This window comes from Cnephaeus nilssonii (assembly GCF_951640355.1).
Source record: "Cnephaeus nilssonii genome assembly, chromosome: 18".
NCBI classification, from domain to species: domain Eukaryota; kingdom Metazoa; phylum Chordata; class Mammalia; order Chiroptera; family Vespertilionidae; genus Cnephaeus; species Cnephaeus nilssonii.
The window spans coordinates 34,600,937-34,620,285 of NC_137089.1; positions in this window are offsets into that span (position 1 = coordinate 34,600,937).

The following is a 19,349-nucleotide window of genomic DNA, read 5'->3' on the forward strand; positions in this document are numbered from 1 at the left end:
TTTTTAGCCTTAAACCTAGAAGTGATGTAATAGCTTCATAGCTACTGTACTCAGTTTTCACATCTGTAAAATGGATAAAATAATAAAATGTAAGTGGAAGCACTTGTAAAATATAAAGCCCTTTGCAAATAATGTGTTTGCTGTGGAAGAAAGTACATGGACTATAGAACTACATCTTCTACAGATTTCCTTACAGTGTTACCCTTAGCAAATTACTTAATCTCTCTGAATCTCAATTGCCCATCTGAAAAATGTAGATAACACATTATGCTAGGCATTGCCTTAATAAACTTGAGTTTAAAGATCAGACCATGTGTAGAATCTATATTTCTATTTATAAATGCTAAATTTAACATAGGAAACAAGGAACAAGATACCTTGCACAGTGCCTGGATTTTCTTACAGATTAAAACACATTTTCTTTCATAGAAAATTGTGCTGGAATGCTATGATCACAACATATTTTTTAATGTGAAATAATAATGCAAATAAATGTGCAATATCTGGGTGAATATACACAAAGTTTATAATAACCTTCCCGTCATATATCTGTCATTATATAAGTTGGTGTTTTTTGTCTCTAGGTACATATAATCTTTTTAAAGGATACATATATTTCTTCTAGGTATACATGCAACACAAAGTTTATAATAACCTTCCCATGATATATCTGTCTTTATATAAGTTGGTGTTTTTTGTCTCTAGGTACCTATAATATTTTTAAAAGATACATATATTTCTTCTAGGTATACATGCAAATACTTCTAGAATTGTCTACAACAAGCATGTCAAACGCGTAGCCCATGAGCCATAAGCGGCCCACAATGAATATTTTTGCGGCCCAGCCAATGTAATGGTATGTAAGAAATGTTTTAATAAAAATTTTGTAACTTAATTTTTACAATATCCTGTTATACATAATTATTAATAACAAACAACGTTTACTAATAACTGATTACTATAATCATGTTGCATTCATTTCCCTTACGCGCCTGACACGCAGGCTCACCATTTCTCTCCACTAGTACTAGCAGCGAATATTTTAGCAGCTGATTGCCACGTCATTAGTCTTGTACTGACTTGTTTGGTGTGTGCAACAGGAAATATTTTGCTTTCAGAGAACAAGAAAAATAGGTTTATTTGTGTTACACTTATTAATTTGTGCAGTTATTCAGTGTCTGGTAAGTTAATGTTAAAAATATTAATTTTTATTAAAATGTTCTATTATTTTATGTTAACGATTACTCATTTATTTCAGACCTTTGTATTCAGTATGTCTCTATCAAAATAAACCTATGTTTCTATGAAAACTGAAGCTTTTGTTTTTTGCAGCCCACATAAACTTAAACCTTGTTTATTTGGCCCATGTTAGCCTTTGAGTTTGACATGCTTGGTCTACAAGAAGGTTTAAAAGCCAGAGCACATTCTAACTTTGAACTATGATTGACCTGAAGGAAAGATATGATATGAAGGATAATCAGGTATGACTAAAATATATAACTCAGTTATGAACACTGGTTTGCCTGGTCCTAAAATGGACAGAGAAATCACCTTTTTACAAATAATTTTCATGTGCAATGGTGGAGTCTGCAAGTTTCTAATTCTGTCATAGTTGTGTCATTACTCATTAATGGGTGAGATCGCCCTTTCCCAATCCACTCTCCACAATGCTGTCAGTGTTCTTTAGCAAATGTATGCCCATTTTAAAATCCTTCAGTGGTTCTTCAGGGTAATATTTCTATTTCATATCAGGGCTCCTGTCTTCCTCACTATGCTCACCTTCTCTGTCAATGTTCCTCCAGTTGCAATAACCTACAGCATAGCTTCTCTCTCAACCAACCCTTCTTCACCCTTCAAAACATCTGAAAGTCCTCCCCTGGCCTTGTCTGTTTAAGTTTCACTCCTCGACATTACCATAATATCATATGCTTATCTTGACCATAAAGTTTATCTTATCATTTCATATTTATTAGTTATTTCATCCAATAGAAAATAAATGTCTTAAGTGCAAAAAGCTTCTCCCTTTTACAGACTCTTGATGTCAAACACAGTGTAGGAAGCACAGTAGGTTCTGGGTAAACATTTGCTGAATGAATGAATAAAGAAAGGCAATGGGCGTTAACTAAGCACAGACATTGAGATAGGTTCTTTGGAGAGACTGATATTGACCAAGTTGCGTTTACCAAATCCCTACTTAATTAATTGGAAGTTTAGAAAGGGAATAGATATTCCCTTTGTAGAGAGGATTTATAAAAATGTCAGAGGGAAAATCAGTGGGAGTTCTCATCTTATCCCTCTGTCTAGGTTAGAGAGGTGCCTTGAGAGATAGTCAAGGTTGTGTATTTACAGGGCACAGATATTACTCTGGAATGAAGTCTCTACCAGTCTTTCTTTTCAGCAAAACATGAATTCAGTTTTCCTATTTTTTTCTTCCTTCCCTAGGCATTGGTTGGCCCACCCCTGAGATTAAACCAAACACCAGGTAACCTTAATGCAACCCATGAAGAGATAAGCACAGCTTTTCCGGGACAAATGATTCATTTTCTCCAACATCACCCATTTGTACACTGAGGATAATAGTATAGCCTGCCTCATAGAGATGTTGGGAGGATTAAGGAGCTCAGAGAGATAATCAACATAAAAGAGCACTGAGCAGCTGCTTCAGGATTCAGTCTGAGAAGCAGAGAGAGATGTCCTGTAAATGCTCCTTCTCATTTACCCATCTTTCATCTCCAGACCACTTTCTGAATGTGCAGACTCCAAGGGGCAGATGGAAGAAGTTGGGGGCAAGCTCCGGGACTGTATTCAGGCCTAACCTACATATTATGGCCATTTTTTTGTAGGTTATTCCAGCCAATGACATTTCCTGAGCCCCAACTGCACTAGACCTCACAGTCGCATGAGCCAGATAAGAAGCCCAGATGATCCTCTAAAGAAACGTTTGTTGGAGTGTGGAGGCCATGATAACCCCCGAAGCAAAGGACACAAAGCTGCCTCACTTTTATAATCTGAGTTAGGATTATCTACCAATTTTGTGAACTTTTTGGGGCACATTTAAAAAATTATTTAAAGTAAAAAAATATATATCAAAGTGCCTTGAACAAAATAGACATTGAAAAAATAACCATTGAGTCAACTTAAATAAAATTGAACTGAAATACTGTAATTTTCCTGAAATAGCCAGACATTTTCAGGGCTCTTTTCTCACACTGTATGTAAATGTGTGTTTGGGAGCTGCTTGTTCATGTCTACTGTTGTATTGTGGTAATCCATGGTAGCAAACAATGGACATTTTTCTAAAGAACTGCGAGGGCAGCAAAGAAAACCTATATTAGTTGTGGAAAATATTTTGGAGAAGGTAAAGTTTAATTAGTCGCTAAGTAGTTAGACAAGGTTCCATAGATATAATATGTGTGAAATATTTTTATGTAGGTATAAAGGCTAATGGGTGGAATGAGAATTCTGATGAGATCTCAGGAAATAACAAAAATAACTTAGAAAACTTTAAAAATTCCTCATTTATTGAATTTGACATTGGAATTCATTAACCTAGTTACTTGTTATTGTTGTTTTTCTGAAATTAAAAATACATAGTAACTATCTAGACACAATAATGGGACTCTTACGACCTACACTTTCCCTAGGGAAACTTTCTCTTTTTGTGAATCAAAAAGCAACTTTGGCCAGTACTACTGATCATGTATTGGGACAACTAGCCTCTTCTCTTTGAGACACAAGTCTTACAGAACTCATATTTTCATTATTTGGATGCACATTAAGTAAATTTTGCAATATTTTAGGTTCTATACTTGAGGCAATGTATTTTAGTCTGGCTAATGACTTTTTCAATAAATACTTATTATTGGGGTCAGCAAAAGGGGGTAATTTCCATAAAATTAACCTAAAATATGTCACTTCAAAAACTGAAAAACTAATCGTTAATTTGGTTAAATTAATTTTTCTACTATAGTCTGATTTGTTTGACTCAAGATTCTGCAGTCCTTGGTTGGAAAATATTTAACTGTGTCTTTATTTCACCAGTCATGTTGATTCCAGATAATTTAAAAACATTCACATTTATATCATTTTGTGAAATAAATTTTACACTTTGTTCTCCTTTTCTAATATTGAAACATTGAGTTTCTGTACTTTTCAGTTTGTTTCCAGTGTAATTATTTTACCATCCCTAGAGATAATTTTATCTTTCAGTTTCATAGAACTTGTTTTGAATTTCAGAGTTATTTTGGACACAGCAGGTGGCTAATTTCAACTATTTTGATATCTTGATTTAAAAACAAGGTGAACCACGCTCTGTATTTTCTATGGGTAAATGTGTAGTTACTTCTTATTATAGTAATTCTCCCTATTATATATAATGCAGGTTTTTTAGCAATTTAACTTGGTATCTGTCTACAATTCTATGTTGGGCTAAAAGCTAAATGAATACAACTTGTCAGCAACTTCTCAAATATGTTTCTAATCAGTATGCTGTAGCACCTCTCCATTAAGTATATATTTCCAATTTTATATTTTTTTACTCAAAATCTCATTATTTTGCATTTACCTATAGTGAACTACATTTGCCGTGTATTAGCTCAGGCATTTAAATGTTTCAGTCTTAATAGATGCCTCACAATATTATTCTTTCTTGATTTTCTAGTCATTTGAAAATAATCTGAAAACAAGCATGGTGAAAGCATGGTGAATCCTAGTTAGACTAGTATATACATACTAGTATATATATATATATATATATATACATATACATATATATATGTATATATATATATACATATATATATGTATATGTATATATATATATACACACACACATATATATACACATATGTGTATATATATATGTATATACATATATATATATGTATACATATATCTGCAAAGACAGATGAAATATGAAGAGATTTAAAAGAAGAAAATAAAATAGTGAATAGTGATAAAACTAATTTGATATTTTGGCCCTTTGTCACTGACATGAGCATCATTGTTTTATTATTTATTTATTTAATTAATTAATTCTTTATTGTTTAAAGTATTACATAAGTCTCCTTTTCCTCCCCATTGACCTTGCCCCAGCTATCCTCCCCCCTGCCCCCCAGTCTGTGTCCTTTGGTTATGCTCATATGCATGCATACAAGTCCTTTTGGTTGATCTCTTACCCTCTCACCCCCCACCTTCCCTCATAGGCTGGACAGTCTGTTTGAGAGCATCATTATTTTATTACACGTCATGATAATAGCAGTAAAAGAAAATGTATGACACTAGCTAATAACAGTTATCCATAGTGACCCTCCCAATAAACACGTGATTATTATCTCACTGCCTCAAAACTACAGGGGAACTATGTTTATACATTTTGGTGAATGGGTTTAAGAACTTCGATATGATGGCATGTAGGAAATTATAAAATCAGGTAATTGATTAAATAAAAATGAATAACAGAGACTACAAAAATAATACTGAAGAAAAAGGATTTAGTAGGTTTTCGGTTGCAAGGCCTACTTTGTTTGAACTGATTTGCAAATAGAATAATAGAAATCTATGTAAGGTGTATTACAACGAAGGGGATGTATTGCTATTAGATGCTATTATAGCCAGCGAATCCAGAATGCCCACTTCCTTCCATGTCAATAGTTCTTCCTAGAGCAGTGATGGCGAACCTATGACACGCGTGTCAGCACTGACACGCATAGCCATTTCTGATGACACGCAGCCGCTGAGGTGGCCGCATGCCGAGGATGAAACATTTGCTGCTCCTGAGGATGAAACATTTGCGAAATAATGTTTTTTCCTCAAAGTGACACACTACCCGAGTTATGCTCAGTTTTTTGGCGAAGTTTGACACACCAAGCTCAAAAGGTTGCCCATCACTGTCCTAGAGGAAAGTATTAAGTATAAGTATTAAGTATTATGAATAAGTATTAAGAATAAGTATTAAGGTAACTTTTCATGGCTTTCATGTGTTTAATAATTTAACAAAATATTTCCGTTCAAATTGACTTGGAGGGTGTTTCTTGAGCCTGAAGATTTAAGGGGGGACTGTTAGTAAAAATTATTCTGAATTGTGGACCCAATCTCTGGAAGTAGAGAAAGAATGAATGGGAAGAAAATAAAAATAATTTGAGTTTTCAGACACATCTCATCTCATTCCATAGAGTGGAAGAGAAAAAGGTTTCCTGGATGGCCCCAGGAGCTCGTCCTTCCAGGTTTTACTTACCACATAGAGCTAGGAAAGGAGGAATTTTCAAGAGGTAGGAAAGAGTACATCAATCACACCTTCCTGAGCTTTAAAACATGGTAATCCAATATGGCCCAGTAAATGTCCTGGAAGTCAGAAAAATTAAATAAAACCTCCTTATTTTCTTCCCAGAAGAACACTTGGAAGTCAAAGTTTCCTTGTGTGAGGTTTTGGTAGGACCGTCCCTAGCTAAGTGATCTACTGAAAATGGCTCTTTATTCCAGTTCTGGTAAAGGAACAGGCAAGCCATTCAAAAGGAGCTAATGTCCGATCTGTCTGGAAAGATAGGTAGGAGCTGGGCAGATGATAAAAATGGGCCAGGATGCATTTCGGAGCAAAGAAAAGGATGTAAAAAAGAATCAGGTATTTTTCTATGGAACTCTAAGTAGCTTGATTTGGCTGGATCATCTAGAGAGCAGTCATATATCAACCGTGCCCTGGGTGGTCCAGAGAGTATCCTCTCAGACTGACTTCAGATCCCTCAGGATGAGAGAATACACCCCTCTCAGACTTCTTTGGATATTCTCAAAAACCTCACTATGCCACTTTTCCTGGGCAGGCATTTTCATTCTTGGTATAATTTTGGAAAAGTGAATGCAATTCTTTGTGTCTTAGTCCAACCATATTTAAATAGGAAGAATATAATACCTACTCCACAGGTTTGTTGGAGCACATACGCGATCATGTCTACAAAAAGTGCTTTGTAACCTGGAAAGTGCAATACAAAAGCTTTTTTGTAATTAAGCTGATGAGATTTCTGTCATGTCTTATATTTTCTACCACATAGCAAAAACAAAATTTAAATATCTTCAATGTGTAATATTCAATAAACACTAATAATTTAATCTTACTACGTGCAACTATTTTTATATAGTTAGTTCGACTCAGTTAAAGTGATTCTATTTAAGAAATGCCTTAAAGCACCGATGACAAATATATTGCACACGGGACCTCATTCCTCTTGTGCTCCCAAGGTAGACATCACTAACTGATAACAACAATTTTTCCACTGAGCCTGGGTGGAGCTGCAAAATTCTTCTTAACATTCTAAGTAGCTAAAAGCAATATATAAGAGTTGAACCATGAAATCTATTATTTTTAATTGGATTAAAGGCAGAAGAAGGCAGAGGGCATTTTTCTTTCCTGCAAGCCCTCACTGCAAACAGCTATTTTAATTCAGAGAGAAAAGGCTCTGTCTTTACACATTTTTAGGAATAAGAATGTGAAATGTGTGAACAGTGAAATGAGTTTTCTTAACAGAATAAGAGGAATACTTTAAAGTTGTTGAGGTCTCTTTGTATATCAGATTATTGATTGGTTAATTTTCTCCAAACCCAACATAGTTTTATATCAATTGTGTTAGTTTAAAGTGATGACTATGAAATAACTAAGTTTGTGCCAAATAATAAATATAAAGTCAAGTAAAAACACCCTTGAGTAGATCAGAACATTTTTTGTGGATGGTGCCTAACATACAGGCAGGCACATTAAAATCCTATCACCATATATACACATAGTTACCAAGTCATTGTCAAACACCATTTTCATGCGTCATTTTGATGCTGCTTAATGTAGGATATGCTGAAAGCTATTATTTAGTCTTTTCAAAAGTACCTAATAAATAACCTTCTTCCCAATTACAGTTTTCCTTAAGAATAAAAAACCAAGGCCTTAAACATATATAATGGTTTTCTTCTGAATGTGTAGCAAAATATTTTTAAAAAATCCTCTCTTAAACTGATTACATGATAACTAACATCCTTAGAATAGATAAGCAATATGTCAGGGGAAAGGAGACACACAGTATGAGAAGAAGAGTTCTTAGCTTTATGCAAAGTTGTGCTGGGAAGGGAATAAAGGCGAGGCTGAGAGTAAACTGGACATTTGTATTCATTCTGACTTAGGGCTGACCTTCCTGTAAGAGCAGCACAAATGTGCCCAGTAAGGAAACTGCCGTGTTAGTTTTGAGCGATGAGGAGCAACAGCCATAGGTCACTCCCTCAGTCCCTCAGTCCCACTAAGACCTTGCTCATGGATTTTTCTATCTTGATAATGGAGGTTCATCCCACTCTGTTCTACCTCCGAGGGATGAATATTTGTATTGAGCCAGGTGACAGATTTATGGCGCTAAGTTGTTAAGAAAGGGGATTGTCGTAAGTTCAACATAGCGGCAAATTCTATTTATTGCTATCTTGTGCGTGAATGCAGTTTTGTTAAGAAGCTATACGTGTATGGCGGTGGGGGTGAAAAATGCTGTTCTGTGATGATTTCAACCAATATGTGACATAACACTGTATTCAGATACATTCCATGATGAAGGGAACATTTTACGTACCCTTTCATCTGTGGCCCAATAAGTGGGTACACTTGCTCCAATGACCGAAATGTTTCAGTTTTGTTCCTTGAATATATGCAGTACAGAGAGCTAGAGAGCCAGCCCTGCAAGATGCCAGTTTTTCCTTGGCTAGTCAATAGGAAATAGACGGAGAACTGATAACTCTGCACACTCAGACGTCCTGGGGGGAGATGTCAGATCAGATCAGATCAGATCTAAAAGGTAACCTCATAGAAATAGAAGAGAAAAATACACTTATCCAACCACTGGTAAGCATTCATCAGCTCTTTCAGTTTTATAGCAAGTATACTGATATATCTTATGTATAGCCATTTACTGCTTTACCGTATATAAATAAATGAAGAATGGACTCCAAAAGCAAATTATCCCATGTTATAGGGGACATAATTTTAACTCTTGTTAGTCATTTCTTCATGGTAACAAAAGGAAAAGCAGTTGAACATTGTAGTTAAACATTTGAGCATCAGAGTTGGATATTGGATGGATAGACCTAATCTAGTCCTAGTTCTTCCACTTACTACTTATAGAATATCAAATTCTTCATCTTGGAAAAGTGGATAATAACAAAAACTATCTTCCTGGCACTATTGGGAAACAAATTGAGATGGTGTTTGTAATATTTTATGTTTCTATTTATACATTTTCTGAAAATAGCTTATGGATAATGTAAGGTAAGCATTAATTTATATTTAATCATTAAATGAAACACACACTGCCTATCTCCTATGATCAATTTTTTTGTGTTATGCATAGAGATATAAAAATGGGGAAATTTTTTCTAACATCTTACTTATCGAGACATTTATAACACCAGCAGTTTGACTTCAATAATTATATATCTCTATCTCTATCTCTATCTCTATCTCTATCTCTATCTCTATCTCTATCTCTATATCTATATCTATATCTATATCTATATATCTATCTATCTATCTATATTGCACATACACATACACACACATACTAGTACACACACTAACACAAGGCATTGATAGCATGACAGGTAACCTAGAGCTTCTCAACACACAATCAGTGAAGTGTCTAGTGTTCAAGGAGAAAGTAAGTCTTCTAGGTGTCAGCTTCTTGAGGCTGTTTCTCCAAAGGAGGTCACTACCAGGAGTAATGAGAACAGTTGGGAATCTTTCCCATTCTCTATCGCCCGAGGTCAACAGCCATCTGGCCTAACTCATGCTGACTTTCCAATTGAGAGTGAAAACAGATTTTCTATCATGTCCAAGAACAAAGGGCATGGCTGAATTGTGGAAAATGTAGATGGCACAGTTGCCTTCTTCCATACAGAATGTGTTATCTCAATTTTCTGTAAATGCATTTTTTGAGGGGCAAAGAGTCCTGTGATTAAAAGGCAGAAGTACGAGGTGCATTAGAAATAGGGGAAAGATGAGCCATACACCAGAATCCCCTTGGAATGATAGAGCAATTACAAAAACGAGAAGCTTCTCTTTGGGTAACCAAGTATCTTTCAAATACAGAGAATAAATTCACAAGTCATCAAGCTGCCTACTCTCTGCAAATCATGAAACGGAAGTTATATACTTCACCCTGTGTGTTATGAACCTTTTCCTTTGCATTTCCATAAAAGAAACCTGACATCCTGAACAGATCACTGCCCAACAGATTAAAATCACTTCCTATGAGTGTCCTTTCATTTTCCTGGCTGGTCACATGCTGAGCCAGCAGTTATCCATCTTTTTCCCTTTCCTAGACACTGGTTAACAAATATTACTTGGTGATAAAACTGTCCAACTTTCTCATAACAAAATTTACAAACATTGGGAAAAACTGCTGAGCTTGCCTAAGATAGCTTAGCTGGGTTAAATATTTCATACCTATTACAGAGCTTTATGCACTTGGTGAAATGTTTAAAATAAATATCCAAGTGCTAAATACCTAGTTCTTTCCAATTTATTCGAGGATATGTTGCAATTAATTTCATATGCTGTATTAAGACATTCCATTTATATGCTCAAAACTACAGGGGCCTCCATAACAGCCCTAAGTAATTCCATTTTGCAGTACAAGGGACATTGTTAATGTTCAAAGATTAGAAAACGCACCCTCTTTGATCTTTGCTTCTTATTGAAAAACAGCATTCAGATACCAAGAATGTATTTTTCTTTAAATAGTTGATTTATCCTAGAGGAAGACATGATTAAGTAGAATACTCCAGACTGAATAAGGCAACAAAAGAACTGGCAATTTCTTTTTAGCTCTCTTCCTTCTAGCATTTAAAAACTGTTTGCCTTGGGATTTAGAAATCAAGGGAGAATAAGTTGCTAACCTTAGAAATGAACAACCACATTAGTTATTTTGGTTATGCCAGTGTTGAAATGGAACATGTGCCAGAAGCAGGCACACTTTGTCGAGTGGGCATTTTGTACAGTTTATTTTAATTGATGTCTCAGCATATAAGTTGGGCATCTGTACAAATGCTTTAAAATGAAAAAAAATTATATATATATATATATATATATATATATATATATATATATATATATTGGATTTTTCAAGTCATGAAACCAGAGGTTTAGGAAAAAATATGGTATTCTCTGGTACTTCCAACATGTTTCTTAGAGTCTCCCATTGTAACCCTTCGTTCATCTAGTTATTCATTCAGCAAGTACTACTCACAGTGATATTGCAAAGATAATGCTAGACAGTAGTTTTACTTATGTTCACAAGTTCTTTTGACGAAGATACAGTTCATTAACAAGAAATCATTGCTAGATATTTAGAGCTTCAAGCAAAAGTCTTGTCTCAACAAGTCTTGTCTATTGTTACCTTGGAGCTTTCGCTAATTTCAAGACATGTTCCAATTTTTGCCGGTGAAAAAGAAACAACAGATGGCTATGGTCAGGCTCTCTCCCTCAATCTCTTTCACGTGTGCTGGACCATCGCACTAGCTTCACTCATTCTGCCTTCCAGTTCACCCTCCACTTGATAGCCAGTGATTATGGCTCAGAAAACGTGCACTAGCTTCCCACTGTACTTAGAATGAGGACAAACACCTTTCACATGGCCTTCCAAGCACAGCATGATCTGGCCCTGTGGACCAGTCTAGTCTCACCTCAGGCTCGATGGCCTCCAGCTATTTCACTCTCTCTCAGTTACTCCTTTGTGGCAGGGTTATCCCAAAAGCTGTTTCCTCAGTTACTGCTATGTGGCCAGGCTGACCCAAAAGCTTCTATGTTTTTCACTTCCCATGTAAATGGACGATGGTGCTACTTACTGAAATATGGAATGTATGGGATCCCTATTCACTAGTATTGATATAGGGAGCAGGCTTGGAAAAGAAGGTAAATCAAACGTCCTGGTTTGGGCCTGATAACTTTGAGATACTTTAGAGATCTCTGTGAGAGTTAGATTTATCATCCTGTGGCTCAGAGGGGAGGCCAGAGCTGAACACGCATGTTTGTGAGTCATTGAGGGACCATAAATCGAAACAGAATTATCTACCCTGACAGTACAGTCACTTTGCTGCTCTGTGCAGTTTGGGAGAATCCCAACGTTAAGATTCTGAAAGGCCAGGACACCAAAATATTATAATATCCCTCAAGAACTGAATCAAATATCCTTTTATTGCCTCATTTCCTTTGCCTTTCAAACCCACGGTAACTCACTTAATAGGAACAGTTCTTTTCCTTGCAGTGGTGCAGCACTGATTTCTGATTGTATTCTACATCTTTCTTTCCCCATCAGAGAGCTTATTGTCCCACTGTACAAATATAATTGTTCAAATCTGTGGACTATTCTCATGCTCCAAACTCTAGCTTCTATTGTATTTGTATCACCAGGCTCCGTATTTGAACACTTACATTCCCTCAGATGTTTTTACTGTGCCTGGGTTGTCCCAGACTCTGTTCTTTTGTGAGCTGGTGAAGGAATGGTGAGCAACATAAAGCATAATTTGGTTTTCTTCCTTCTATGCAATAAGAACAAAGAAACTCGGAGTGATCAGAATTGTGTAAAACTAGCTCAATTATCTGAATGGAGTTGGGATGCAAGGCCATGTTTCTAGGGACAGGCCTGGAAGTGAAATGTGTGGAATGGTACTGACTGGGGCCTATGTTAGCAGTGCTGAGGTCAGAAGCTAACCAGAGAGTTGGGAGGAAGGTTTTTAAATAGCCATTTTGATGCAGACTTTTGGTGCCGTGGGTATTTTCTGATTCTAAAAAGGAAATGTTCATGAAAACAAATAGTTACCAAGTAATAATGGTTCCATCCCTGATTCTTACTTTATCTCTCACACCTAGAGAGACAAAATGTCCACAGCATCAAATGGCTTCTCAAAATATCATCTAACATATCTAAGAAACAACCTCTAGGTGAATTTGACATTAAAACTTTGTAGTTCAAGGAAAGCTTTGATATGAGGGGGTGAGTTAGATGTGCCAAGACAAGACATGGGGTATTATGTTGGAAATTTGGGGGAGCACCAGAACAGAAACATGTGCTCTGAATTAGGAGATGGAGTGTTGAATATGACCCAGAAGAGACTGAGTCTCTTAGGCAGGGTCATGAGATATTTATTTATTTATTTATTTATTTTGGCATTCATGACCTTGGTGCATGGCTGTGGAGTGGTTGGTGAGTACTCAGCTCATTCAGTACCCAGAGATACACTCTGTCTTTCTTACCTTAGCCTGCTCTTTCTTCTACTCTTATCTCTTAAGCTGGTTGAGTTTCTGCCAAACTGGAGCAAGAGTTCCCACTGCAGAGAGAAGAGGCAGCCAAGCACACAACATGCTGACATGTTGGAAGGATGAGATTTCTTCCCTAAAATGACATCCTCAAGGGCAGAGACTTATCCAGTCATCAGATACATTAGGCCCTACCATTTCTGTAGATGTATATAAAGGAATGATACAGATATTTAAAACAAAAAGAACAAAAAATTACTTTTTAAAGGACTTGAAGTTGTAGATGATGACATCAGTTCATTCTTATTGAACAGTGTGACTTTTCAGACACATTAGATAAAACTTGCCTTTCTGGACTGTAGGTTGTGATACTGACACCTGTGTTCTTGATCAGAGACTGGCAGGATAATGAGCAGGAAGAAGGCATGTGGCAAGAGATTGTCTTACATTAGCAGGAAGCTTCCAATTGAAGGAGAAAATACCCAGATAAAACTATTAACAAAGTTCCTAGGGAGGAAGATAATTGTGTTACAGGAAAATGCCAAGTGAAAAGAAATGCCCAGCAAAGCTAAGGAGCAAACAGAAGGAAAGGGTATTGGAAGGAATAGCAGTCACATCCATCTTATCACATTTCCTGTCTTTTGATATACACCTAAAACAGTTAATGAGAAAGAGTACTCCTTCATTTCAAAAAGCAATCATACAGCTTCTTCATAGTTTCCCTTAATGGGTGACGTTTAGAACTGTGGTCTCATAGCATAACGAGATGGATTCAGAGTTGATTAAACATCAGAGAATGTATATTCTTATTACACCAAGAGAGGTCTCTAGTAGCAGCCCAGACACCCTTCCTTCGTCAGCACTTGTATAAATTTTTACTGATGACTTAGATTAAGTCATGAATCACACATCCTGTCCAACGCTGTGACTGACTCAAAATCCAAGGTTAACAGCAAATACCAAAATAATAGAACTAGTATTGAAAATGATATGAACAGGCTAAAAGGAAGGCTTAAACCTGTGAGATAACAGTGATAAACATAATAATCTGCAGTTAGCTTTGGAAAGTCAGTGCAGAAGGGGAAGGCCAGACTTTAAGCAGAACAAAGATCTAGGGGTGTTAAGGTAACTACAAGTTCAATGTGAGCTGGTAGAATGACCTGGCTATAAAAATAAGGCTACATCTGATCTTCTACTACACCAATAAAAGCATACTGTGCTAATAAATGGAAACAGAGTCTATTGTACTCTCAACTATGTAAATAATAACCATAAATAGAGTACAATATCCAGTTTGGGTGCCAAAGTGGCTTAAGTATGTCAACCTAGACAGTAGGGTTCCCAAAGCCATATCCAGGGAGAAACAAGCAAGGCAAAGAAGAATGTATAGCTCAAGAAAAAAGGGGGTGGGAGCCAATTATGTTAAACACAATTGAGGATTGTCAGCCTAAGAAAAGAAATCATCTTATTCTATTTGGTATCAGAGTACAAATAGATTTTTGTATTTGATTTGATTTTTTAAAAAAGCACATAGAAGGTTGATAAAAAGGACACCTTTCTAATAATTTAAGCCATCCCACAATGCTCTAGGTTGGCTCATATAATAGTCAGTTTCCCTTCCTGGAATTTTGAAGCCTTGGTTGATTGTCCCCATATGGCACTGCTATAAGGGAATTTCACACTGTGCGAAAGATTACACGGGGAGTTGTTAAACCTTTTTCCATCTCTAAAAGTCCATGATTCTACTCCTTGCCCCCATCATAGACCTACCCCATTCAGTTGAAATGTAGCTGTGCCTCCACAAGGAAAAGTATGTGTGTGTTCGAGTGTGAATGTGTGTGTGTGTGTGTGTGTGTGTGTGTGTGTGTGTGTGTGTGCAAATGCCCTCATAAGCATGCCCGCATCTGAGGGGGCAGTGCCACACCAGGGAGAAGGATCACAGACAGAAAGAACATGGTGCTGGCACTCCTTCTTTCCCTGTGTCTGTAGCCACTGCCCTGGGTGTAGTTGGAATCATTCTTTTCACCTTGTCTGACTACGTGCAGGAGAAAACTGAGCTTAATGACATTAACACATCAATGTAACAGGACAGAAACAAAGGGAACCTCACAGTTAGAAACTGAAGTTAAAACCCCTCAGCATCTAAATGTTTCCTATGTAACTTTCTTGCCAATCATATTTTCATAAGAAGCAAAAAAGATGTTTATTTCAAAATACAAATCTACTAGAAATAGACATGTTCTGAGATGGAGATTCCTGACCACTGCTGCATTGTAAGCCAAGCAATTTCACTGTGTCTTCTGGAGAGAGAGAAAAAAAAAAGGCTGCCTTTTCCCCCATAAAGCCACAAAACATTTTCACAGAAAGCATCTGAGAAAAAAAAAAAAGGATATTTCCATCATTTCCCATTGCTGTAGAATTTCCATGAGGCTTTATCTTTTCTGATTTTGTCAGAGGGAAGGATTTTTTTTCCCATATAGCTGCAATTCCAACCTTTTGAACATCAAGCACATATAAATTACCTACAAGGCTAAAAAGTCTTTGATTAATAAGCTAGGGAATTGCAGGTATTAAAATTGCCCCTCCAGAGGGGAGTGCACATCGTTCTATGAATGCATTAGACATCTACTTTGAATTACAAAGAAAAATTAATTGAAAAGTATATGTTTATAAGTAATGTGTGTTCCCCCGAGTTCATTCTAAGAGCCACATATATGCAGAATCTAATAAAAATTAAATTGTATTAGCTGCGTATTATACTTCAGCAACATGAGGAAAAAGATAAAGCCCGTGCTACCTAATATGTGGTTCTAGAGAACTTCTGGAGCGACCCAACTTGTCTGAGTGGATGCTCGTGCTGGATACCCTCTGGAGAATTCTGTGCGTGGGAGATGCTCCTGCTGGATGCCTACTGGCGAATTCCTAAGCACTGCAGCTGCCTGAGGAAGGGGCACTTGGAGCTTCTGTGAACAGCTTCTGCTTTCAGTCTAACCAGTGGCTACTGTTGGCTGTCTTCTGAATGAGTCTAACCACGCCCACACCAATCCTGCAGACTTGGTTGCAAAAGAAAGATTCAGCAGGCTCCATTTACAAGGAAGGCATCATCCATCCTGGGAACCGCGGGCAGCCCTGCCGGCTGTGGCCATTTTAACACGTCCAACCTCAGGCACAATCTTCCCTTCTCCTTGGATCTATCAGACCGCATGGCCCTAGCATCTCTAGAAGGATGTGGATCCAGAAGCACTAAAAGTGTTATGACATCCAACACTTGCCCATACTTTGTTTATTCCATAGATATCTCATTGCGTTCGCTTTTTGTGTCTTTTTCCCCCCCCTCCCTGTGCTTTTCCCCTTTCAGTTACCATGGAAACAATTTCCCTGGTAGTGGAAGGGCCTAATGGCATCCAGGAGTGTGAAGTAAAGTCAATTCATATCGTGGTTTGCGAAATATCGGGAGTTTGTAATGGTTGTTATCACTACATATGGTCAATCAATCTCCCTCTGGAGCAAATTTCTAAATATTGATATGCGTATGGGGGTGAAAAAATGATATAGGATCACGCAACTCAGCAACTTGCATGGCAACCTTCAAGATATACATTTCTAGTTTGTTTTGTTTGTACAAATAGAAAATGAAATGCAGGGAGACAAAATGTACTATTTAAGGTTTGCAATCTACTTTAAATTCTCCAAAGGCATTAACTCATCTCTAACTTAAAGCCTGTGGTTGTTTTACTTATACAAATTAAGAAGTCCTGGCTGATCACTTACAAAGCTTGAGTATAGATGTGTGTGTAAATGTGTCATTTTTTTCACATATACCTCATAGACAGCACAGCAGCTATGTCACCTTCATTCTCACTTTAAATCAACTGGTATTTGGACACGCATATTGATTCAGAAAATGCAGGCTTTAAAAGTTTGTCAAAATATGTGCACTTTATACAAGCAAGTAAGGTGACTATGTTTTCAGGTTTTAAAATAGCCTGGTTTGTCCCTCTTGTCTAAACCAAAATTTGTTTACTTGGTTTCACGTGTAGCTTGTTCTGCTTTCTGTTTTCTCTCAAAAGAGTTGTGAATAATGCGACAATCAAAATATTGGATTATTTGTGTTCTTGAAACAGATGCCACCTGAGTTGTGACAGGTATTTTAAGCATAATCTTCTGCATTCACTTAACACTCTGATTTGAAAAATTTCAAGCCTTCGGCATATTCTTGTTCATTTACCACTGAAATCAGCCATCTCTTGGGTGTGATGAGAGCTGGGAATAAGATGGGAATGCAATGCAGGTGCAAGGGGGACAGTAAGAGGAAGCAGTGAGGACCGTCACTAAAAGTTTGGCTGGCTCCAAACACAGATGCAGGACAACTAGGGAGCCCATGAAAAAGTCCTCTATGTTAAGTTTAACGAACACAGAAACTGTTGACATCTTTGAAAAGCAGCCATTCTTCTCCACTAGCATCTTGTCCTCTGTAGAGCATGGTAATAGACTGACCAGATTTTTGAAATGTTGTGTGACCTCATACCCTTTTTTAGTTGGGGGAAAATGTTTACCATTTCATGATCAATTGAGATAAATAACCTACATCTTAAAGGAGGAAGACATTTTCAAGTAAGTATTACTGAAGATGGTTTGAGATTTCTTGTTTTTAATTTAAACACATACAAAAATTAGAAAATGGAATTCTATGCAATTCCAGAGGGTGGAGGAAACCAAGAGGGAGGGGATGGAAGAAAGCTCAGGACAGCTATTGGATTTATTTTTAAAAGTGCCTTTGATTTCAGGAGAAATCCTGACAAGTAGGTCTCTGACCCTGCTGTTCCTTCTCCTTTCCTTATCCTCTTCTACCCAGAGACTTGCTGTTGGAAAGGTCACCATTTCTTCCATGCGTGTTGGCATCACCTGAGTTGGATTGATAATTGTTTCCTTTCAAAGAGTAAATTCAGTGATGGTTTGCTGTAATGTTAGGACATGGAGAATGCCCATAGAGTGGTGTCAGAACAGTGCCTGCCTTCAGAACAGGCTGGAGAAGTGAGTGCCAGCCAGAGCAGGCTGGGGGCCTGGGGAGAGAGGGAGGAGTTGGAGCACACTGTGCCTAGGAAGCCACCTTTTCCTCTAGGATCAGCCAGTAAACAATTCAGGGTTCTGGGATCCATTCTTCTCCCTGGTCCCAGTGCCTTTTGTGGGGGCCCCAGGACCAGGCAGAAAAGGCCCTCCTCAGCCACGGGGACATGAGCAGGCAGAGGATGTCCAGTATTATCTTTCCTAGACTTTACATCACAAAGTTTAAAGGCAAAGAACCGATTTACTGCATCCACACTCTTTCTCCGCTCCCAGTTTACAATCTTGGAATAAATCACACACACACCTTCTTTATTTTTATTTTTAATTCTTTCTCAACCTAAACGTGTGCTGGTGCAGGCATATCCTTTTTTCTCTGGAACCCAGAGATTCAGACTAGAAGTCCTGATAGAATGAGGGCTCTGGGGAGGCAGGAGGAGAGAAGATGTGACTTGAAATTAGAGGACATCTAGAAGAGCCAAATACCTAACTGTTCATAACTCAAGCCAGACACAGGGAAATTTTCCTTCATTTTTCATTTTTCTTTTCATTAACTTTTAGGGTCTTTAAGTAGTCCATTAACTGGTTTGGAATTAGGGACTGTTGTGCCTGTATTGACATTCATGACAATTTAGAGAATGAACAAATATGATGTGAGACACATACTTCTTCAAAAGTGTCATTGCACCTACATACATAGAGTCAAAGCAAGATGGTAGAGCATGAAGTTCATGTTGGAGAAAGCTGGGTGAGGGAAGGTGAGCTGGGATGGAGATAAAGCCATTATTCTAAATTCTGTAACCATGACAGCTGTATTTCATGAGATTTTACTACTAAATTGCATTTTTATAAAAGGAGAGAAATAAACTACTCAATTCCTTTAGTGCTTTAATTGGTAGATTGGTGTCAGGGACATCTTTCTGTAGTACTTTGCTTATTTTGGTTGTTATCTACTGTCTGCTAAGCCAATCATTTACTTGAACTGTGAGAAAAATCTATTTCGTTTAAAGAAAAA